The sequence below is a fragment of the Balearica regulorum genome, chromosome 7 (assembly GCF_011004875.1).
Source record: "Balearica regulorum gibbericeps isolate bBalReg1 chromosome 7, bBalReg1.pri, whole genome shotgun sequence".
NCBI classification, from domain to species: Eukaryota; Metazoa; Chordata; class Aves; order Gruiformes; family Gruidae; genus Balearica; species Balearica regulorum.
Window position 1 is genome coordinate 11,251,407 of NC_046190.1, and position 24,116 is coordinate 11,275,522.

Consider the following 24,116-nt stretch of genomic DNA (forward strand, 5'->3'; position numbering starts at 1 on the left):
AAGTATACACTTAATTCTAAGCATATGAGGAGTGGCATAAAATTCAAGATGAGTTCTTGTAACCTTCAAGATGAGTCCATTTTTAATACTTTTAATATTTTTAATTGTTGTGTTGGAACACAGCTCAGAGAAGTAACAATGTGCTTACAAGCTTAATAGCAGAAGTGGGTTCAGTGCCTCTCCTCTCCCCACCAGCTCCTTGCTCTGCCTCACATTCAGTCCACCCCAGGGACCACAACTATTCCCTCCTCCCTTCAGCTCCTGCCATCTACTTTGCAGTACTTTCCAAGATCCTACCTTCCCACGTTGCAGTCTCCTGGTAGCACCGTGTCCTTAGGCTTGCTCCCGGCACTGTTTCTTTACTGCCAGACACTGCATATGCGTAAAGCCCAAGTGAAAGTGCCTACCTTAGCTTTTTACTCTCTACTCACAGCTCCACATCAACAGTGAACTTACTTACTGAGCACAAACCTGAGTGACATCAAGGAGCAAGTAAAATGGAAGAGGATTCAGTCAATTGCCACTCAGAGGCATAGTGAACCATGGGCTTACTGACCGCAGAGCTGGTGAAGGTTGCCTGGAAAGAACTGGAACCCGAATTGGATGAGTTGTTGATAACCCTCGAAAAAGCATGGTAGCCACCACGCCTCAGAAATTTGGCTGGGAAGTTTTATACTGAGTCCTTTTTTTCACACCATCAAACATTACACTGATATTTTGTCTTTATCATAAGCACATGCACGTGACATCCCCAAGCACTACAATGTCTTGCTTGAGGAATGGCTGCATTTCAAGTGTCTTTCTTTGCATAGCTTATCGATTTTGGTGTTACTCTGGGGTTCCAGGTAAAGCTGGTCCATAATGGTGTGATCTTGTAAATAATCCATTATAAACTATTCTTTGTCTGCACGCAGGTAAACAAAAGTCTCACACATTGCACATGTTGCTAGCTGTGCTGAAAAATCAACAACTAGCTGTTGATTATAGCAGAACAATCAGCACAAAGTATCAAAAGGTGGATATGTCTCTGTCCTACCATGTGGCTTGATCAGGGTGAGGCAGTTGCAGTTTTTTAGGTAAGTCAGTCCTTTGCTCTGCAAAACAAGACAGTTGAGGACAGGATGCAGTCCTAGAGGCATGGTGAGCAGATCAGACCTTGTTCATCAGTTCTTCCAACTTCTGGGAGATCCACTGGAACACAGTATCACCAGAAGGACAAGTGTTTTATAGATAAGCAATGGCAGACAAAAAGCAATTGAATTAGATCCCCAAAGTTTTACTAAGATAGATGATCCTTGAAAGTACAGTTAGGTTATTAAACATAGTGAAAGTATAATTCTTAATTTCTAGGCATCTGTGAGAATAGTTACCATCCTTTTGGGAGTATTGTAGTGACTGTAGCTGGTAGATCTCTAAATGAGACAATATTTCCTTTTGATATTGCATCATTAAGATAACTGATTCTTATACCCAGCCAAATGTTTCATATAACTCTTTCCTCTCTTTTCTAAATGTGTGCAATTGTAAAAGAGCAGCACTGTAGGGATTTAGTGGTTGTATCTCTTTATGAGTCTGAACTGTGACATGGAGGACTCAGTGAGTTTATTGATTTTAATTTCTTATATTTGGGATTTATCTTCTCAGCTTTTACTTAACAGCTGAGAATACTCACAGTATTGATAAAGAAAGTTGGCTACCCAAGGGCAAATTTCAGATCCTCATTTCTTCACCTATGCATTTATTTGTTTGCTTCTGGATGGATACCAGCATCCAGGCTTTGATCAAGAGTGGCTAAAGGGTACACTCTGTGAGAAACCATTCCTCTCTCGCTCAGCCTCCATAGCCAGAGCTGAGAGTAGCAGGGGCCTTAAGTGGATCAGAGGGAAAGATCAGGCATTCCCTTTGAAGATCCTTTGTTATTAAAATCTAGATTCTGATCCTTGCTTTGGGCTGAAAACCCTGAACAACGAGGCACACAGGAGGGCCTTCAAGGGGAAAAGGGATCTGAAAGACAGAGGTTGCTGTCTGTGGGTGGCAGGATATTTTCTCTTCCCAGGAAAACAGCTGAAATGGCCCTGAAACCAAAGGGAGAGAAAACTTGGTGAGAAAATCCCCTTTTCAGGCTGTTGTAAGTACCACCATCCCGCTTTGCAGTAGGGAGGAAATTCTTAGAGGGTTGTTGGTTTAAACCAGACTCAGCAGTTCTTGGGCCATTTCAGTATAGGAAGGATTGTTCAGCCAGGTTGATTTCCTTCCTGGAGCATTTAAGGACTAAGCTAATAAAGTGCTTTATGACTGAGAATTTGTGTGGCAACATAGGGAAGATGAAGAGCTGTGAAACAATAGATGGAGAGTAGCTGTCATCCTTGGAAGAGGTGTTTTCTCCTGTGGCTGCACCACCGAACTGTGCCAGGAGGAGCAATCTCTGTCAATGATTTGTTGTTCACCTTGCTCACTTAACTGCTCTTTTTCCCATGGCACTGTTTTTATCTTCTTCAACATCCTTAACATCTGCGAGGCAAGTATTTGTACCCTATTGTGTCTCTACATTACAGCACACAGAGCCCCAGTCACAGGCTGGACATTGCTGCAACCTGGTATTGCTGCCAGAGATAATTAATGGTCATAGGTTGCTAGGGGTCATGAACTCTAATCGTGACTTTCTCACTTGACCATCTTGGTTCAGTAACACAGGGACTGATGTAAGCCTTTCTTTAAAGAATGTTCTTACATCCTTCCTCACCTCCTTTTGTCCCTCCACCGTCCCTTCCTTTCCCTTCTTTCTTCCAGTGCTGCCAAGCCTGACAGGTTGTTACAGCTGTCTCCAGCTTCTGTTTTGAGACACCGGCCAGCTGCAGGGCAGGGCTATGGCCAAAGCCACTTCCAGTTCCCCCCCATGCAAAGGGCCAGCATGCATTCATGCCTGTTACGGGTGCTACAGTGGACTCATTCATGGACTCGCTTCTTTCTGTTGTGAGATTCCCTTGCCCCAGTGCTGTGTTTTCCTTGGCACAGTGCATAAGACAAGAAGGAATCTTTACATGGAAATCTCTTCAGCTATGGGAAACATTTCCCCTTGCACATGTCCTAGCAAGAGATCTACTGCATCCATAATTGCATTCAACACTTGGAATGCTGTGACGTCTCCACATTTCATGACCAAACATAGTCTTTGCCATTGCTCACGGGTAGAATAGGCTCTAACAGCATTAACCTATGGGCCCTTATCTACTGCTTTCGTCACGCTGTCCATTTGTATCTATTTGGAGAAAAGCGTTGTCTGCTGCTCATGATGCCAAGCTGCCTGGCAAAGGAGATTTGTCGTATTTGTGGCATTTCTGCTCTTCTCCTTTCAGTGAGCCAGTCTTTTGCTTTGTGGTTCTCTCCTTCCCAACTCTTCTGGTCTTGCACAAGCCTTTCCTAAAATCCATGAATGCTCATTGCAAGCTGATCCATAAGATGCTCAGTGCTTCAGCTTTGCTTTCTTCCAGGGACCATTTAAGTGAGGACAAGCCACTGTTTTATCTGATGAGAGGATAATGCACGGAGGTGCAATACACCTAACTGAGACCAGTGTCACAGTAAGCCTATTGTAAGAGGTGCCGGAATGAGCTCTTTGTACAATAGCTTCCGATTAATCCTGGTATTTGTGAGTACTGAAAACAACCACAGCATGCTTTAATCAAAAAAAGCACAAACAGTTCTCACTTAGACTGGGAGAGGAAATTATGAAATTATTATTTCAACCCTCCATGTATAATGCAGGCTATGACAGATGGAGGAACCATGGGGAATACTAATAAAATGGGATAGGAAGAGCTCAGAGCCTTCACTGCAGGGAACGCCTGACCGCTCGATTATCCTTCACCCCAGGTACCTCTCGGACTCTTGAACGGGAGTTGCTTGCTTTTGCAGCCATGATCACATACAGCTCTTCCCACAATCTGGTCATGCACTGACTCCTGTCCAGCTCAGTGCTTCTCACACATACATCTTTCTTTGGGTAAAGCTGCTTCAGGTGTCCCCTCCCCTAAAAGCAAGATTCCTATTTCCCATATCAGACTGCACACATTCACTGCCAACGGCTCTATTACATCTGTGTGCCCACAGCACCTGCTGATTGAGCACAGATGCAAAGGAACCTTTTAGCACAGGGATTAATAAAATCAAAATTATAAACCAAGAGCCTTCACTTCACCCTTCTCTCTTTTTTCCTACTCTGTGGATTTAGTCAGGATGTATTTTTTGTTTCTTGTGGAAGGTGTAGCTCAGCTTGAGTTTTGGATGAACATCTTAATTGCACACACCAGATTAAGATTTGTCTCTGCTGATTTTCATCTAGAGGGGGAAAATTAGCCCTTTAGTAGCCCCATGGTAGCTTGGCTAAACTGCTTACTGTGCTGACTAAATTCATTCACAGTTTGATAGCTCTCCACTACATCGTGCAATATAGATATAATTCAAGACAATGGAGCTTCATTAGCCTTTAATGATTGCACTTGAATCAGATCATAGGTGGGTTCATGGGCTGCAGTCCAAGAGAAGCAGTTTACTCCAGGCATCTGCACAGAGATGGAGGCTGAATATGGGGAAAGGGGCATATAATTCTGTGAGGTTTTTCAGAGGGGCTTCAGGCAGAAGGAAGAAAAAGGTTTGGCAGCAGAGTAACAGCTGAGGGCTGAACAAAGAGAAAGTAACCACTGACAGAAGCATTTGCTCAGAAGTCAGGCATCCTTCTAGCACCAAGCCCCAGTCCCTTTTGCCATGCTCTCAAGACACTCCTGAGAGAAGCAGCGGTAGCTGTGCACTGACAGCCATTTCCCTGCTTGGGTCCTGCTGAGCACACCAAGCCCTGACCCCTCCGCAGGGGCTAAGCCCTGCAACAAGGCTGGGGCAGCCCGGAGGATGGAGCAGAGGATCTGCCCTACAGGGAAGGCTTTTCCCTGCACCACTAGACTGTACCAGCACTCATGCAGGAGGTGTATTTAAAACACTGTGCATTTACAAATAACTGCTTAAAGAAAAAGTTAACAAACCATCTCTGGGAGATACAAATCTAAGGAAAAACAAACAAGCCACTGGTGCCCAGCCTGACAGACAGTCAGTCCCTTGCTATTGGATGCACCAAAAAAAAAAAAAAAATTCTTTATTTAACCACTGTTTTGCCCTTCCCAGAACTTACTGTGCTGTGCATTTCTCCCACTTTCCAAGCAGCTTGCATCCCTGAAGTCCAGATCCACGTGGTGCTGGGGAGGAAATGTTCAGTCCTGGCTCTACCTGCAGTGACAAAAAAATGTTTCCAGGCAGAGGAGGCAAAAAGCACGAGATCCATTTTGTGGGTTACCCACCTGCATCAAAAGGAAATCTAGAAGAGAATGATGCAGGAGATGAGCTAAAATTGGAGATGAGAATTAGCCCCACCCCACTGTGGAGGGAGATTTCCAGCTCACCTATGCAAACAAAGTCGGGGTGAATTCAATTCATTAACTCAGCATAAAACAAACCACTTTTTTCTGCTGTGCTAATTTTTCTGCCAGATTAGTGAGCTGAATCAGCATAGAGAGGGTCCTACAGGTGTCAGTGCTTGCACAGATTAATGGCAGGATCTTAAAGGCCGGATCGAAGAGGAAAGAAGCTTAGTGAGCAGTAGCCAGCAAGGAGATGATCTTACCCCATTTTACAGTACTCTTAGTCCGTAAAACTGGTGAGACAGGGATTGTACTTCAGTGCACTTCTTGATCTGTACATACATCTGTAGAAAACAGAATTTATAATACAGCTGGAATAAAGTATAATCTATGATCTATACAATACTGTCTCTACATAGGAGTATAATATAATCTCTACAATATATTGGGGGGGTGGGGGGGGATGAAAAGTGATGATCAAAAGTACATGCAGGAGTTCCTGGTTCCTGCAGGACCAGTGACCCTTGTGGATTGCACATGGCTTCCCCCAGAAGTCTGCTTAACGCCTGCTGGGTTATCTTTCGCTGAAGTACAAGCTATTACCATTTTCTGCTCCTTTGGTTACAGCCAAGTCTGCTGGACACGGAGCTCCTCCAGCCCTCCCAGAGGACACCTGGCCTCTCTGGGACCCACTCAACACCTGGCAGGACCATGCTAAGCCCGGTCTCCTGCCTGCCAAGGAACCTGGCCAGCAGAGTCCTCTGCAAACACTCTCCCGTACTTGCTGTACTTGCTGACAGTGGGAGAGAGCTGCCTCGAAGATGCACACAGGAGAACAGGCTGGCTCTTCAAAACCTGCTCGACACGCTCGTGCTGCTGAGCAGGTCTGCAGCAGCGCCGGGCTGGCTCAGGGTGGATGTCACAGCCACGTGGCCAGTCGCATCGTGAAACCCAGCCAGCAGCTTCCTCGATGCCATTTAGCCCTGCTCATTTGGGAATGAGTCACAGCCTTGGCCATGGCTTTCCCCTCTTCCAGAGAGCCCCAGCAAGTACATTTGTCACTTGCTGAATGGTATGCTAAGAGATTTTCTCTCTTTCTTGCTCCTTTTTTTTTTTTTTTGTACTAGACAGTGAAGCATATGGTGCATCACTGTCTGATTAGCTGGCAGCTTCCTGGTGCCTGTGGGAATTACTGTATCCAATGCTTTTAGAGCAGGTATTTGTACTACTTTTACCTGCCACTCTCCACATTGATTAATTCCTGCTTTCAGGATTTTATTTTTACCAGATTACAAAGATCATCTTACTTTAAATCCACTCTGTCTCCTGGATACATGTCAGCAAGAGAAGTATGGGTTGTATTGTGTCTTCTTTGACTATTATTATGTATTAAAAGAAGATTAATTATAATGACTCTGCTTAAAATATTGTGGTGCAGTAAGAGGACTTTCAGTTCCCTTAATTTAAGGTACTTAAGCCTACTCGTCCTGTTGTGTCCTGTGTTTGCAATAATTTTTTTTTTCCTTTAAGTTTTTTTTCCTTCTGGTGAAGTCTGCTGGGTAACAGCCCTGGTGCCTGCAGGCTCACATCTGCAGACCAGCTCTCCCTCAGCTAGTACTCCAAAAGTGTCCCCTAGGATGGGCAACTGCCAAAGGGTGCAGCCCCTAGAAAGAACATGAGATGCTTCCTTCAGGTTCAGGACTGGGTCCCAACCCTGCCAGCTGTGCCACGCTGGGGCAGAGATACACAGGCAATTCAACACAGGCAGGGAAATCCAAAATGAGCCCTCTGCCAGGTTAAAAATTGTAAAGAACAAGGAATTCAAAAATCCTCTACCAAATATAAGAGAGTGAAGATCGTGTATAATCTTGTCTGGTACTGAAATGATACAATATATAGTCTTATACTGCATGATGTATAGGATATTTCAAAGGGTTTCAGTGTCTGGAAACAAAACTTAAACAGAAGAACAGTTTTCCAGTACTTACCAATGATGAGGTACATTCTTGCCTCTGCAAGGTCCCCACATTCAGTGTCCTAAGACTCAATCAAAAAGGATGGTGAATTTACTTCAAACCTTCTGTTTCTCAATATATTGTAATACTGAAATTTATAAGCTTCTGCTCATCTTTTTTTTTTTAAAAAAACCCTAATAAAAATTTGAAAGTCGCTGAAGCACAGCCATTATTGCTTGGCTGCTTGCCATTTTAGACAGAAAGCTGTTCAGAAGGGAAGACTTGAGCATTGTCACACTAACAGGAGATATTTGTCCAAGGTGTAGACCTCCCTGAAGACAGCAGCAATACATCATTGGTAGATTTAATCTATTTCATCACTAGTTTGATATTCCTAACAGCCACTGGCAGAGAGTTCCCAAGGACTCAGCGCTGACCCAATTCTTCTCCTGTCTGTATCAGTGGTAGCACGCCAATCAAAGATGAAGTGTAAAGGAAAGCTTTGGAAAATACCATCATGCAAATGGAAAACAATGGAAAATTCCTAGCTTGGATTGATTTCAGAAGTTGTCCAAAAATCTAGTGTCAGCAAGCTTTCAATTTCTGATGAAAAGCAAAAAAAATAAATATTCCTAGCTGATGGAAAAAGAATATATATACAAAAAACTGAAAAGTCACAGAGATATAGTAGCTTCCAAGTCAGTTACTGCCAATAAAATGAGTGCTCTCGACTGCAGAGTATCCAGGATATATTATTTTATTTGTTGATATTAAAGAAGAAAAAAAATCCAACAAATTGGGAGCATGGTGCAGAGAGAAACTTACTGGGTCATAAAGTCCAGACTTCTAGTATCCCAGGCACCACATAATTGACTCCTTTTCATCTGAGTTATCTCCGGTCTTCTAGATTGATGTGGAAAAAATGTAAAACAGGAGAAGCAATTCTAGCAATCAAAAAATAAAAAATGACATGTTTTCTTTTGTATCATAAACAAAGCCACATTAGCTGTAGAAGCAGCTGTAAACATAGCAACCCGTAAGGCTCCAACAGATAAGGCAAAGACTAAAGTGTAGTGAAAGGTCTGTTCAATTTTTGAAGAAATGTGTTGTAGTCTTAATACAGCCATATCACAGGAATGGCAGAAGGTCTCCTGGACAGAGGCACTGAAGGAGAAAGCTGTGGGCTGGGGAGCTGTTTGGTGCCTCACTCCTACTGTGCTCTGGGATTTCTCCCACTCCTGCCTGATGGGATGCAAACACTCTCTGCTCGCAGAGGAATGATCTTGGGTTCAGACCATGGTGACGAAACGCTAAGCTTAATGTAACCAGAGTTACATTGGCACAGATGGGAACGCAGCTGTGTCCTGCAGGGTTAAACTATGTCTCAGGCAGAAGATGTCCAGAGCTGCTCATTCACTGCTTTTAACACCCATTGTAGCAGGCATCAGCATCTGTCCTCTCTTCTTTGTCCTGCAGTGTCCACTAAGCTGCAGGGTTGTGTTTCCATTCAGTTTTCTTGCCTTCATCACCTTTAATCTGTGCAAACTGCAATTTGGTAGCTCAGCTCTCCTTGGGCAGAGGTGGAAATCAAAGTCTGGTCTCTCTCTTGATGATGAGCTGTTGGGTGTAAAAGGAGGCACTGATTGTATTGTTGCTTGGGAAGAAAAGTCCAGTATCCTTCACCAAAAGAAAGTTCAAAGCTCTGAAAACCAATGAAGAAGAGTTTCCAGATGAGAGAAGGCAGATGGGTTCTATACTTCACCTTTTGTCATGTTTACAATAGCCTGGGAAATTTCTTGGGGAGTTTCCCAAGACTGGGTGCCCGACTGTCCATATATATTAAATGAACTCTAAATAGCACTTAGGCAATGAGGTCCTTATAAATAAGGTGCTGCAAAATGAAGCTTAAATATTGCAGGTTGGTGTTGAAGGCAAAAAAACAGGTGTCTTGGGATTAACCCCCAGATCACATTGTCACTCAAGAAGCACCAAGAAGAGTCTTTCAAAAAATGGCCTCTGGATTTTTCTGTGAATCCACTACTCAACAGCAATGAGGACCTGATGCAGCAAAACATAGAAGTGTGTGTCTGGACGTAAGCTGTTGATCGGTCCTACCTATGCTCAAGATTTCTCCTGCCCACTAACAGCCATGGAGGTGCAAGGGCGGCTCCTGGACTGCGTGCTTGTCCCCGGCCACACCAGCAAGACCAGGGCTAATTCTGTGGCCCTCTCTCTGCTCCCTTGAACAAGAGTGGCAGGCTCTAATGCTTGATCTCTGTGTCTTAAATAGTGGCTTTGATTTCCCAGAGACCTGCTAATGATAATACCAGTCTGTGCACCTGATAGTAGGGATTTGTCTTGGATATTGCTTGACATGTTTAGAGGCAGAGAATGAAAAAGCTGATGAGTAACCTTGATCTCTTCACTGTGGGAGAGAGAAGTTCACATGAAGCATTCTGCCTCATAAAGCCATTCCAAAACGATGCTCAGGAAAAGAGAAAAGGCTATTTTTAAATACATCATATTCTTAAAGAGGAACTTGCCTGGAAAAGATTGAGCTTTGGAAACCATTGTTTAATTGCAGCCTAATAGATAAAGCATCGTTTGGGGCTTTATGAAAACTAGAGTCCAGTGTCTTTGCAACAAACTTTGCACTGCTTGGGGCTTTTGATGAGAATTCATTTCCATAAGTTGTTCCTGTTAAGCTGGTGGGTCCATGTGGGAGATGGCAGTGTCTCCTTTCCAGCCCACAGGGGAGATGAGAATCAGCCCCGCGTCTTTTACAGGAAGGGAAGGAAGGGAGAAGCAATAGCAAACTACATGAGGCAGAGGGAATTGATTGCAACCAGCCAGATATAATTACATTGTGGAGGACATTTAATATTTCATCTTGATCTTTGCTGTATCAGGAGAGCAAAGAAAATCACCATATGAGGGAGAGAGAGGCTGCAACTTCTCTTGATTTGAATTGTAAATTCCCACAAGCAAAACCACAAGTTACTTTCAGACAATCTGTACTGCTGTTTTCTGAACGTATGTGACCCAGATTGCAGGGAGAACCAGAAAGCCACTCCACCTGCTTGGAGACAACAGTGGCACTAAGCCATCATGGCAGGTCCCCAGCACAGCAGGTATTTAATCCAATTGTACTAATGAATTTCTCTCCTCCCTTCACTCCTGGGTAGCTACAGACATACTGGCACAGGGCTTTCTGGTTAACCAATGCAAGGAGGAAAGAGCTTTCCATCCCACATTCTTAAACGGCTCCATCCTCAAACCAGACCTTTTAAACAGCACAGCATGGGTTTCAGTTATGACTGGTGTAAGTAACGTGCACACACACAGGAAGAGACTTACTGCTCAAATTTACCATGTTGAAAGGAAAAGACAGAAAGGTAAACAGAGGCTCTGGACCAAGGTCAAACAGAAAAACAAGAGGTAAACTAGAAACAAGCATGACTGCTATACTAAGGGCATATACATACACAAGGCGGCCCATCCCATGCAAATCCTCCAAGAAAACACACCAAATCCCAATAAATCCACTCAGTCTCCACTGCTTCCTACTTCTGTTGTCTGGCCCCAAAAAAATGAGCCATACGCTTGTTGTGATGGGAGAAAGCCAGAGGCAGCACCTAGCAGGAAATTGAAGGAAAGCAAGGACAAGGCATTACTGAGCATCCCTATGCACCAAAACATCTCCTTATTACTCTGACCGGACCAACTTGTCTTTAGCAGTTTGTCCACCTACCACTGAAATGCAGGTCTCTGAGGTGGACCAGAGCTGCCTCAAGACAGAGCTCATATCAGGGAGGGAATAATTGCCCCAAGAGCTCTACTTGTTGACCTTTGTTTGGCAGCCTAAAGCTGCCAAACCCCTCTCTGTTTGCCTTGATCACTTCCACACTCAGCTGACTGCGATCCAGCTCTACACATTAATTATCATAAAAGAGGGGGAGATTTACTCATTGCTCCAGATGATTAATCAGCTAGTCAGGCATAACACCACCCATGCTATTGTAATTGCAGTCAAATAATAATGTTATATGCACCACAATCATAGCTGTCATCAAACACCAGAGGAGTCTGGTAATACAAGCAACGTCGTCTCTTCACAGTCTCCACAACCCAAAATTATCTACAATCTGGAGTAAGTTCTTAAGGACAGCTCACGGGATCAAGGTCTCAGTACACAGAAAAACTGGAAACAGACCAGTGATGGACTTCAAAACAAAAGAGGTTTTAGGGACAGCATGTGGTGACAAGGATGTAAATGTCTTTCATCTGTGGTTTTCCTGTGTGTACACAAGAGCTGGTCTCGAGGCCAGCACACTGCAAAATGCTGTCATAAGTGTTGCCCCGCTCCTTGCTGCCAGGACACATCCCCCCAGCCCTGAGCACCTTGCTCACCCCGGGGTGTGAGGGGGGAAGCAGCCCCTTACCACCTGATGGAGAAGAGATGGGGTGAGGAGGACCAGGCTCATCAGCACTCCATGCATCCAAAACCTGCTCTCGATAGTGACCACTACAAAGGGCTGGAGCAGTGATGTGGAAAGAGAAGCCGGCTTTTTTGGCCAATGGCTCTCTTAAAATACACCTCACTATTCCTTTTGTTATCCACTCTGGTTTTGGAGCAGCCTGTGAACAGTCAAGACAGAAAATTTGTTTAACAGAATTTACTGGCTTTGCATCCTTCTTTACAGAAGAACCTCTTCTCTAGCTAATCTCTTCCTGGTTAGCTGAGCATGTACCCTAACCCTTAGATAACCTTCTCAGTAATTCTCTGTGCACTGGCCCTCTTATCTCACTGACCTTGTCACTTAACTCACTGCAGTGAAATGCCTCTGCTAAATTTTCCACTAGCCTTATTCAGGTCTCAAACCAAAAAATGAAAAAGATGACTTTTTTACTCCCAGATCGTATTCACCAGAAGCCATAACATGCTTTTTTTTTTCCCCCCCATTCTCCATTTCGTACAGGAGCAATTTCTCCTCCAACTTTCTAAACTAGCAACTTCTGACAAGGGATTGAAGTACTTGATCCTGAAGTTGGGCTGTAGCAAGGAGCAATTTTGACTAGCTATATGCTCGTATGAGTAATTAAAGTGTGTATTTACTGGGGAAGGTAGATGAGAATGCCCCCAGGCCAGGTCCTGCACAAATACGGTGGCCAATACTGCTGTCCCCAAGGCCATACACACACACGGTAGGCAAAGGTACTCCCCACCCAAAAGCCTCAACCCTCAACCCCTTTCAGACTCCATGGCTGCTTTAAGACCTCTTGTGCATTAACAGAAAGGTCTTGAACTCATCATAAATCTGCACCAAGCACCTGAGCTTCATCTCACCACTCAGAACAGGCTAAACAAAGAATATTTGGCTATCAGATTCATAGTACTAAATCTCACATCCTAGCACTGAAACCAAAAAGCTTAATGATGTAGCCAGCGCCCAGAAGAAAAGATATAATGTAGAAGCAGCATGAGAACTTACAGTCATTACTCCAGCTGTAAAAATAGTGTCTTTTGTGTTGTGGTGGTTTTTTGGTATTTTTTTTCTGGTGCATATTTTGCCCAAGGCTGGTGTTGTTCACTTGTTGAGCAGCTTTTTGGTGATCTGCAGGAAGCTGAGCAGTCTTCTCAGTGGGGTGGTTTTAGTTCAGAAGGGATAATTTAAGACAAAGGCTATCGGCCTGTTGTCCAGCTTACGAAAAGTGGCTGAGTCTGCTTCGGGGCTGCCTTCTAGTGGAATGAGTAGCTGCTTGACACAGAGATCTTTTCTCAGCTAAGTAATGAGCTGTATTGATTTTCCTCAAAAAGAAAATTGGACTTTTACAAACAACGCAACAAGCTGCTTGAGTCAGGATGTTGCTGAAATGATCTTGTGACCACCACAGGCTCTTGTGCTTATCATTAAAGAGAAAAAAAAAAAAAAAAGTCAGTAGGTTTATTCTGCAAGGGCAGGTTGCACCAATTGAAAAACAAATCTCCCTTCAAATACATTGGGCAAGTACCAGACTAACATGCCCTGCAGGGACAGTTGACATTCACCCATTTGGAAAACAGCAGCACTAACAACCCCGGTGCTTGTTCTCTGTGTCAAGGCCCCAAGTCTGCAGCAAGAGTCCACATCTGTCTCTATGCGGTCTCTTTGCAGGGATCATGTGAATGCTCTCACGGCTGGCTGGACACTTCTCCAGCAAGAAGCACTGAGCTACTTCATTTGGGCCACCTGGTAGCTCATCACTGTCAGTCTGGGCAAAATAACTCCAAGGCAGAGCCCCTGAAAATGTCTCTCTCCTCTTTCCCAAGCTGTTGAGCATTTTTGACCTCCTGAGAAAGTCCCATCACATGGCAGAGCCCATGGGATTTTCCTGCCCGCTTAGATCAGGCTATTCAGGTCTGGCCAGCATAGGTTTAGTTCTTACATCCTAAAGCTTAAAATGATTAGCTATAATCTCCATTTCAGTTCCAATACCTACAGCATAGTCTTGAAGCTGATCTGACAGGAAAAAAAATATTCAACTAATTTCTAACCTGTCAATGGAATACGATTCCTGCCTTGGTACTTCTCCAAAGCTCCTGGTGGCCTTGCAGCTCTTTCAACCTTTCTGCAGGACACAGGCCACCAGCACTGAGATTTTAGGGTGGCTGGGAACTGCCTCTATTTCCTACAGCACATAGGGAAGTCCTGCATCTGCCATTGCAGTCACTGAGGCAGGACTCAACCGGCTCCTCATCCAGCATGGAGATGGCGATGCCCACACAAGGTGCTGAGTGAACCCCCCGCTGCCGCAGCACACAGGGATCTCTCATCTGAGCTGCATAGCTAAAAGTGAAGAGAGCATCATCCTGTGGGCCATGAGCGGTGTAGATTCCTCTCTCACTCCCTCCTCCTCCCCACTTTCCTCCATCCACCCACTATGGGTACTTTCGGCCCATCTTTGTGCGGTCACCCTCACCAAGGGGCAGGGTCTCCCCAGTACAGTGTGCTTAAGCTGCAGAGCATTGCCTTTACAGAGCTGAGCCCTGAAACTCATCCCCTGAAATGGGAACAGGCCTATGGGAATGAAACAGGAGAGCCCCAGGCCAGTTCCTGCTGCTACGCAGAGAGATAACACAGCTACCACCTTCTCCTTACCTTCCTGCAATGAGGGAACAAGCCGAGGGACAGCAGCTTGGAGAGGAGCTGCTCCTCGGGTCAACACCACAGAGCTGCACACCTGGGTCCCAGCTGTGTGCACCCCTCGTCCCCTCACTCTGCTCCCCACTTGCTGGGACAGAGCACCCATCTCCCTCGCAGAGGTTGCCACTCTCTGTGTGCCCTTCCAGCCAAGCCTGGGCACCCTGGTTGGCAAGGATGGGTCAATAGCAAAGGCAAATTTCCACCCTCTACCCAGAAGGCATCATTGCAGAGCATCTGAAAGAAATCCAACCATGATGTGACAGATGGTCTTACACTGGCTGCCCCCAGAAACCCAGCCCCAGCAGGGTTTGCATTATGCCCCAGCCCCCTGGGGCTGCCACATCCTCAGGCAGCAATGTCAATGCCACCTCCAATTCCCAGCTACATGCTCAAAGTCCCCCAAGAGGCACTGCCAGCGCCACAGCAAGCAGAAAGGTCATGGTGGGTATTCCCTCAACATCCCATTCCCAAGGCTTTGCCATGCACTGCAGTCTCACGCACCCACTGCTTCCAATGGCCCCAAAAGGCAGCAGGACACACACACACACCACCAGCTCTCCAGCAAAGCAGGAGGCATCTTCAGCCTTGCACTCAGCTGTGATAGGGCAATATCCAAGAGCCTGACTGGTAAATGTCATGGCATCCAATTACTCTTTACAGTTTGATCCAGAGATCAAAAGATACCTGATTCTGTCTTAAATGATATCCGTGGACTCTGGAATTAAGCATTTATGGGCAATAATTGCTCTGATCAGGCATGGACACCTGTAGAAACCTACTGGGCAAAAAACCCCAGTCAATGTTTGCAAAATTAGAAAAGTAAAGGAAAAATCAACAGCAGTAGGCTCAGCAGGGATGAGAAGTGTTAATTTTGTGTTGGTAAATGGGAATTACAAGAAAATGGAAAATAAATAAAAATGCAAATTCAAAGTCATAAAAAAAGCACAATTAAATGAAGTAACTGACATACTTTCCTGTATCAGAAAGGAATGCAATTATAATCACAAAATAGGCTTTTCTAATGTTTTTCATATCAGTCATTTTTGTGTTTTATTTAGTGCTTTATAAAATCTGGAGAAATAGTACAATCTCTCCAGTAACCCAATGTCTTATTATTGAGTTTGAAAGACATGAGAGGAAGAAAGATTTACAAAACCTCCAGCTTATAAAACAATATAACGTTTTCCTTTCTAATGGGATAAAGAAAGATCACGCCTGTAAGTAGTGAACTTGCCAGCATCAGGAATGGTCAGCAAGATGCTCTTGCCAAACATGTGGACACACTATAAGTAGCTATGTCTGACCTAGGTTTAAACAAAATGGCTTTGGTGATGGGTGTAAGGAAGATGGGCACCACGTTGTTGCAATGCACTCACCTCCCAGCCATCTGCCTGACCCAGCTCCTGCACGGTGCATTTTCCCCAGGAACAGGCAACAATTTGCTGCACCCGTCCCCATCAGCATTAATGGCTGAACAGGATGTGGAAAGGAGGGGGGTGAAGGACTGAGAGGTGATTAACAGTTCAAGGTAAGGTATAATAATCTTATTTTTCCAAAGATTCCTCATTTACAATTCCTCTTCCTTTTAGAACAAACTACGTGGGTTTAGTGATGAATAAGCTTCTTTTGATCCTGTTTAGGGAAGTAACAAGAGATCCCAAAGCTCAGACTAACACTGCCCTGCCTTTTCCAGGAGAAAAGAAACAAACAAACAAAAACAAAACCAAAAAAAACCAAAACAAAAAAAACCCCAAACCAAACAAAACAACAGATTTTGCTCCCTACCTTAATTTTGAGGTGCCTGATATCACTTGACCATGTTCGCACAACACCTGACCTCCTTTCTATAAATGGAATAAAACCAGCAAAATCTCTCCTCTCCCCTTGCTATCATCCCTTTAATAATTCTGTAGAATTAGGCTGAATGTTCTGATTATTTTCCACGTGCATTAATCATGGCCAAATCATGCTAGCGAAGGAAAATGCACAGCCTGCTGTTCCCTCTCAGCACCCTCCTCTCACCCTGCTCTCAGAATACTCTCAGCCTGGAGGGCATCCTGTCAGTGTGATTAACAGTGTGAAATGGGGAAGGAGATGGGAAGATGAAGGAAAAAGACCTTTCCTTAAAACTTAGACTTGTTTTTTGGCTTATCAGAACAAGCGAGCAAAACCTCGAGAGCATCCTGCACTTGCAGCCATGAGCTTCCTCAGCTCATGAAATCCAGACAAGTGCACGAGCAACTGCTGTTATCTTCTGCAGTCTTATTCCAGTCCCTCTCCAGAGCTCCACTCCAAACTTACATATACAAACATTAGGTGCATGAGAAATATCTGCCAAGCTTTTCTCTTTTTCAGTTGTGGCTGTGCTTATTAAAATATTCAGTAAAGGCTTAATAATTTATGAAGGGGTGCAAATGGTCAACCCACTGCTGTAGATTTGGATGGAGCCCACCAGGACAAAAGGTAGGAGGAAAGCAGATTGACTCCTTGACTGGACTTCTGTCTCCCAACTTTGCAGTTCTACAGAGCAAGTATTCCCCTCAGAGCTGGCCAGGAGGCTTCCGTCACCACCAACCAAGAGAAAGTGGGTGCTTAGAGTGATTCAACTTGCCTTAATGCAGGTGTCTAAGAACAGGTTGAAGCCATTGAGTCCTGGATTGGCTGGACACATCACCGAGGAAGTTCCTAGACCACCTCTTGGGAAGCCTTGGAAGACCGTCACCCTCTTGGCCTGGATTCTGGAGACAAAGTGAAACTGCATATGTCTAATTTAGAGCTGTGAATGTCACATTTCAGGCTTGATTTGGCCATCGCCACTCTCTGCAGGGAGGCAGCTTGTGCTACCAAGCAAGGAGAGAAGCACAAGCTCTGATCCTCAGCCTGTAAATTCCTCCAAAGAGGATCCCTGCTGTTGGATCTCCTCCACAGCAGCTGCTGCTGCGTCAGAAGAATAGGTTCTGCCAGGAAGATTTTTCCATTTTCCTTTTATTTTGCCAAAATCCTTGAGGGCACTGTCACTTTAAAAAATATTGCATCCAAAAGAAAGCAGATATGAAGTGGAGACAACCTGGCAGAAGGATTGGGTGACAAGGCCAGGAAGCAAGCAGTTAGTGCTGGGCTATTTCCAGATGCATCGCAGTCGTGCCACACATTAATAAGCTGCGACAGGCATAAAGATGGGCAAACGTTTGCCTACAAAGCCAGCTGCTTCATACATAGATACAGTCACTGAGAAGCTCAGGAGCATGTTTCTAATCTCTGTCTTTGCAGAGCAAGGCTCGACAATAGGGACCCAGAAGGGGGGAAAACTCAGAGTTCAAATGAAAAGCTTTCAAAAGCTCTTAATGCAGCTGAGCATGCAGAAACACACACGCTTTTCATGTCCCACAGCAAAAAAGATTAAGATGTCAGTGCCTGTCTGAGCACCTAGTACACAATGTCTGAGTTCTTCCCAGGCAAGTGCAAAAGTCTCTCCTCCTGCTGGGAGTGTCTGAGGGAGGTGAAAGCAAGGCCTTGCAGAAGTGTTTTTGCTGGAGGATGTTCCTCTTCCTCCAGCCTGGAAATTCAGATCATAAGTCTTTGCATGGGCGGTTCACATACTGTATTACAGCTGTTTAATGCTATAAGGGCTGCATCCAAAACCTGCTGAAAAGTTTGCACTGTGAAGTGGATCAGGCCAGCAGCAGGTATGCAACATGGCCTGAAATCTCAGACTAGCAATGGTTTTGTTCTCTGGGAATGGACACATGCAGCAATCTGCTGTGACAGCAGGTGGCTTGAGGAGTATTTACTGAAAGATGGATTTTCCTCCCCATCACGCCCAGAGCAATGCAATCGGGCAAAACAAAGTGATCACAAAAATTACACACAGTGACAGAATCAAAACATGTCACAAGAAAAGCACCTTCTGGTGTTGTTTTTGCTGGGGTTTTTTGGGGGCATCTCAGTTGGGTTCTGAAAAGCTCCCAACACTCCCAGCACTTATTTGATCAGTTTAAAACAGCTCAAAGAAATATTGCAGCTTTCTCCCTATGATAGTGATCAGGCATGGTTTTGCCTGAAATTGCTCTTCCCTTCAATGCTAAGGACTTCTCTTGAAGCCATCCAGCATGCAGGACATGGGATGTTCCAGCTTACAGGGTCTATTTAAGTCTCGTGAAGGCTAATGTGTTCCTGGGCAAGTCATCTTGGAGACCAGCCTACCAGGCAACAGCAAAGAGGATGCTCTGAGCTTGCAAGATGAAGAGTTTGCGTTGCTCACTACCCTCAACCCAAGGGACTTGGTAGACCTGACCGCCTGGCCCTCTCTGTGCCACCTTAGAGCTCTCTTGGTCTTAGGCATCATACCAAAGGATTTGTATAATGAGCTAACGAAGGTGATAAAAGCCAAGCCCCCTGGAAACTCCCTCGGGAAATGCAGCTGACATCTACTGACCTTCTCCATTAGATCATGCATTGCTGACTCCTGATGTGATCTTGACTCCTCGGTCCCACCGTGACATCATCTATGTTTTCATACAGGCAGAGGCAGATGAACTGAATCTCATCAAGCAGGTCCGAGATAAAATTTTCCCTCCACAGACATACTCTGTTTCATACTTAGGAAAGCCTCCAGTGCTACCCAGTGTAACCGTTCTGCAGGCTGGTGGCCTTGGTGCCTTCTCGTCACTGCATTCTCCACAGACTCTGGTCATAAAAGCAACAGGCAGGATTTTCCGTGACACACATTGCAAAGATGAGGCGAAACCATCAGGCAGGGCTGGAGAAGCATGCGCTCTGTAGGGTGCATGTTCCCGTTCCACTGCCCGAGGTGGAAAGCTCTCATCGGTACATTTCAAATAAAACACGCTCAGGTTTGTCAGCTCCAAAGGAAAAAAAAAAATCCCCCTGTAAGCTTTTAGAGGGAGGGCCAGAGGACTGCTGGATCACTGCTTGGAAAGGGCAAAGTTGGAGCAGAGCTTAATATTAGATTAGATGGAAAACACTCCAAAACCACTTGTATGCTGTCTGAGTTAGTACCGAAGGGTACCCTGCAGGTTTTCAATCATTCACAGGGCTTGGCACCAGCATCGATGTTTGCAGCCTGAACTCGCTTTGAACACAGTGTTCCCAGCAGCCGTTGCAGCTATTGGCTTAAGAAAGAAACTGCTTGAGAGGCTGAGGCAGAGACACATGCGAAAAGGACAGAAACCTACCTCGCTGCTTCTGCGAGATTTTCAGGAACAGAGCACCGGGCACCAGAGAGGCAAGGATGGCAAAAAAGGGCCTTAAACAGATGGACAGAAAGACAGCTCTGATGTGGCCTCTCTTGCAAGGACCATTCTTTCTTCTCCCCATTCCTTGATATTGTTCCCGTTTGTGCTTAAAAACGAAAATAAAATTTTAAAAAAACAGAAGTTAACAGTGTGTGACTCCTTTTCTTGAGTATGTAAATACCATCGCTTATGGAAAACCATGGTCATCTGCATGCCATTCTCCTGATTCTTAGAAACTCTTATATACTCCCAAAAATCTTCCCAGAACTATGACTGAAGATGGTTGCCAACACGGGAAAGTGTGAACCTGCAATTCAGCAGCCCGCGGGCAAATGCTGCTCACTTGATTCCATGTTTCCCTCCAAAGCTGGCAGCTTTGGATTCTGCACAGCCTGGTTGCTGCCGTGCCTCTGGGAGCCTGCGAGCACATCTCCTGCCTACAGTGAGAGGTCCCCATCCCTCCTCCTCTGAAATGACAGGCTGCATTAGACCGTCCAGAATCACATTTGGTTCTCATTTTCTAACAGACATCCAAGATAATATTTTTAGAAGAAGCTATACTGGTATTTGCAAAAAATAGCCTACTTTGCTTTTATCCCAAATGGGGTCTTTTCCAAGTTTCTTTTCCTACTTTAGTCATATCTCTAAAGCTGTTTGCATTAAACAATCCAATTCCAGAAGCGCATTAATCAGACTCTCTCTGGGCTCCTATTGCATATGCCTTTCTCTGTGTCACCAGGCAAAAATACAATAAGCTCAGCCATAACCTAATTCTCTTCCCCAGTAGAGGAAGCCCCAGTCAGAGGGCCATACATGGGTGATAGCAGCATTCAGCATTTGCATGGTGCCACTGATGTCCATGCATCAAGAGGAGCTTCCCAAGACCTGCCCACCATTGTGAGGACCCTGCCCTTACCGGTCCCTCACAGTTAAAAAACGCCGATCAACAGCCTGGTGCAATCCATCAAACAGAAAGGAGAGCTGTCAGGATGGGCTGGCTTTGCCAGGTGCTGATCTGCCCGCCTGGCTGTGTTACTGTGGGGGGCCCTCAGAAATCTGCTTTAGGAACGGTTTTCTCTGCTTGGCTATGTTTTCAGCTCTGCTGAAAGTCTGGCAGGGCAAGCAAAAAGACATCCCTGACGGCTGTGGGGACTCTGCTGCCTGCTGGCAACAAAGCTTGAGGCAATTCAGCAGCGCAGAGGTGAGCCGTAGAAACAAAGACAGGTTTGTATGGGTTTTGTTAGAAGATTCCTAGAAAAAGGACCTGGGTTTTATGGGGTGATGCAGCAGCATCCGGAGGCAAGATGAGCATGGGGCACTGGCATCTGCAGATGGGCTGGCGCTGAGCTGTGGGCAACCCACAGCCACGAGAACAGGAGTGCAGAGTAAGGCAGGGAGCTCTGGGGTCTGGGTCCTTCTCCAGGTGTCTGCAGGTGCCCCTCTGGTAATGCTGCAAGCGTTGGGGATGCACCTACCCCAAGCAAGAACCATCACCATGGGCTTCTGAGAGCCCCGAGTCAGGGTTCCCTTCTGCACCACCAGTGGGGTGCAGACCTGCCTTTCCTGGGCAGTCAGGGACAGCCCTTCCCCAGCACCAGGGCTAGCAGAAACCAGAGGGAAGGGCAGGAAACCAAAAGGGAAACCATGCCTGACCCTAAAGACATCAGAAGACACTGAGATCAATTGCCATCACACCAAACCCACAGGTGTGCAGCAAAGTCCCCATCCCCAACTGGTCCCTGAGAACCACAGCATGGATTAGCAAGGGGGTGTGCAAACACACCCACACAGCACGAGACCTCCCAAGAGGTCCTCAGCATAAGTCTGGCTTACCTTCTGCCAAAAGGCTGGCCAGGCTGCTTTACACCAAGTAGAATGAGATTAGCTTTCTGGTCCTGCTAAGCTTCATCAACTGGCCCGTGCTGAATTATTTACAACCATCTTTTATTAATCTACCACAGCTTTTTTTCACTCGACCTCTAGCAAGTTACTTAACCGCTCTGAATGGATTGCACTACCTCCATCCCCACACAGTGATGCTGGAGGTGACAAGAAGGACAAGCCACTACTCTGCTACTTCTTCTGAAATGTTTCAGGTTCCAGTAGACCACTGTGGTCTGCTGGATAACTAGAGCACTGGATTTACCCTCATGCTTAATGGGAGGTCTTGTCTACACATACAGGTCATACTGCTGGGTTATGACAATACTTTCATTTAGAAAACTCCTGCTAGGATATTGTACCTACTTTTAAAACCAGCTTAGTGTACCAAAAAACCAAGCAAACACTGGCAGTGCCAGCACAGGGGCCAAACACCAGCACTAAAAATTGGGCACTGAAGGGAACATATCCCCAGCCCAGCCCCTTCAAGTGCCCCTCATCACCCATCCCTAGACCTCTGGGTAGATGACCGGGGTTGCCACAGCATCACACTGCCAGAAAAGGAGATGTCTGCTCAGGAGACCCCAGGTGCCCCAGGTACAGTGCAAGCTGCTCTGAAGTCCTGTCCCACCGACAAGGGACGTGGCAGAAAGCCCCTGCATGCATGCCAAGACAGTGATCTGTGTCCAGACAGAAGCAGAGGTGCCAGGAGAGATAGATTATGGCCCTGGGACTTGGCAGCTCCAGGACCGAGTTCTGAGGATCTACATTTGAGACATGAGCACCTAAATGAGGTTTATGCCATCAAAATTCCCTCCACGCACATACAGGATCAAAAAACTCAGGCTGAGAAGGAGTTTGGGAAATAATCTGATCTAGTTTCTTGCCCCAACAGACCAGCCCTAAATCTTTGCCATCTCACCGTCTGCAAAGTGTGGTCCAACATGGATGCTGGGCTTGCAAGATCAGAGACTTCAACAGGGCTTCATCAACTTATTCCTCCTGGGGAATTGTCCCCAGCCATTCAGTCTTCTTAAGAGCACACACAACTTTCACAAACTGTGAATATCCTATTATTTATTCCTCTCTTGCCTTTTTAACACCTATCTGTGTTGATCACTTGATATGGCATGCAAGATTTTCAGAGCAGGGGCATTTCTGTCTGCTGTGCAATGATGTATGAGACCTCACACACCGGGTACTACCCCAGTGCCAGTCACGTGGAGATGGCATGACCCTGAGCGTGGTAGCAAGTAGGGTCAGACACACCAACTAGCAAAAGAAGGAGCAGACTGAGTAAAGGTGCCCTTGGAACAATAAACCAATATATCCCTCTCGTGCTTCAAGAGAGAGGTCAGGACTGGCCATGCCTGCTAATCCAACGTGCTTTAAATTGCATGAAAAATTCTAAATAATTTAACTAAGTAACCTTGTGCTAACAAATGAAACCGTATCTACTCCTGCAGAAACAGAGTGGATTTATTTGTGACTCTAGATTGTAAAGCTCTTATAGATAAAGCAAGACACTGCAATATTGATAAGATATCTGTATTTGGTTTATAAATACAACATGAATTCCTCTCTCTTCTTTAGGGAACTAGATCAAACCCTGCCAGCATGCAGGTGGGTAGGGCCTTCAGCTCCAAGCAGATGTTTGGTTTGCCCAAACCAAGGACCCTTTTTTCAGCTTCCACTCACTGGCAGGTGGATTTTGGCAAATGAGACTACTTCTAGTTAAGTTTCTACCTCTAAGGCCAGGCAGCTGATTTCTGACAGCTACATACAGAAGTTTGGGAAGGGGGAAGATGTGATGAAGGCAGCGAGCAAGGTCCTAATATTTCCAAAGTTGCTAAACAGCCTACAAAACAAGTCGAGCCCTGTCCAAAGGAGAGCTGTAGAAAACCACAGAGAGAGGGGCAAAGCTCATTTTTATAGAGAAAGAATAGACGATAAATAATCTAACCTGCACAAACTGACCAGCATGGTAAGTGACAGGGCTCCAAGTGGCCCGTGACTAATTTACAAGACTATACTTGAAGTTCGTAATGAAATTCTAGATATTCTGGTTTATCTCTGGCCTATTCAAACTGTACTGCAAGCAAACAGCTGAGGGCTGAGACCTTGGTTTTGCTGTGGCTTTCTTCCTCAGGTCTGACAAAAAGGGGTATGCCAGCTTCATTAGGTTTTATTACCTGTTTTCTTTCCCAATTAAGCCACCACCACCCGTGCAGGGCACAAGCCCAGCAAAGGCACTGAGCTGAGCACCTGCAGCTCCCACAGGCAAGTTGCTTCCTGCCTGCCAAAGCCAGGACAGGATCTCACCTGCTTATTGCAACAGCATCTGCCTCTGCCCTGGTCGGCAGCGCTGCTGGTGCTGTACAGACCAGCCGAGCATCCCAGCCCTGCTCCCCTAACAGCGCTGGGAGGAGCCAT

At 45.6% G+C, this 24,116-nt stretch overlaps 1 long non-coding RNA gene across 2 annotated transcripts in view; it reads right to left on the reverse strand.

Annotated features, from left to right (window-relative positions):
• Positions 1-19,882, reverse strand: part of LOC142602564 (uncharacterized) — a 30,209-nt gene extending 10,327 nt beyond the window's left edge. The window contains exons 1-5 of one of the 2 annotated variants that reach the window (XR_012836312.1): positions 19,743-19,882; positions 18,983-19,233; positions 11,806-12,001; positions 5,672-5,752; positions 5,183-5,277 (exon numbers count right to left, since the gene is read on the reverse strand). This is a non-coding gene — a long non-coding RNA (uncharacterized LOC142602564). Of the gene's footprint in view, positions 1-5,182; positions 5,278-5,671; positions 5,753-8,188; positions 9,114-11,805; positions 12,002-18,982; positions 19,234-19,742 lie in introns of those variants that run through there. The other variant, XR_012836313.1, reaches the window with a different exon arrangement.
• Between the last annotated feature and the right edge of the window lie 4,234 nt (positions 19,883-24,116).